Consider the following 853-nt stretch of genomic DNA (forward strand, 5'->3'; position numbering starts at 1 on the left):
CTTCACGAATGTTAATTACAACTTGGATAATACATTTTTTTGTATTAAAATTTAACCTTTCTAGAATTCTTGTTGCATTTACCGGTGTAATTTTGTAAATAGCGTAACAACTGTCATGCTGCCTTCCCTCCCCCTGCGTGCCTCACATTTACTTAGCATCTTGTTTTTAGACAAGATATTATTCTGTTTGACATAAAGGATGTATAATATTTCGGATGTGTTTCGGGACAAATTTGTATATAACACATCCTGTAGTAAAGTTTATTATACATATGAACCTACTATTTGTAGTCGTTTTAGATCAATAAACGTGAAGGGCAAGATAAAGGTCACGATGTACGTATATTTTATTTATTTTGGAATTGTTTTGTAATAAACTTTAATCACGCAACGTACAGGAATTAATATTTTAAGCTTTCAAAGTTAACGTTTCATTGTAACCAGAATTAGAACGTTTAATTTTTTTGTAAAATTTACAGCATTTTAAAGCCGACGGCATTAAAGAACACAAGAGTCAGCTTTAATTTTTATTATAAAGACTTGCCTATATCAAAGTTAATTATCATAAAGAATCCTTAACCATAAATGTAAAAAACACATTAATTACTAATTCATGTATTTTGTATTTTTTTGCTAGTATTTATTTCCGAATAGCATTACGTCGGAAGTTATGTTGTTGACCTCAAAACATTTCTGCGGCCTTCGGTAGACATGCTTTTGTCTTTACTCACAAGCGATGATGTGTGACTCGAAGTACAGTCGCGGGCACAAGTGAAATGAAACTGTTATTTTTTTAACTGTAGAATGCACTCCGTTATGGAAACATTTTTTTTTATTATAATTCCAAACATTA

This window comes from Papilio xuthus, unplaced genomic scaffold, assembly GCF_000836235.2.
Source record: "Papilio xuthus unplaced genomic scaffold, Pxut_1.1 DF826945.1, whole genome shotgun sequence".
Taxonomy (NCBI): domain Eukaryota; kingdom Metazoa; phylum Arthropoda; class Insecta; order Lepidoptera; family Papilionidae; genus Papilio; species Papilio xuthus.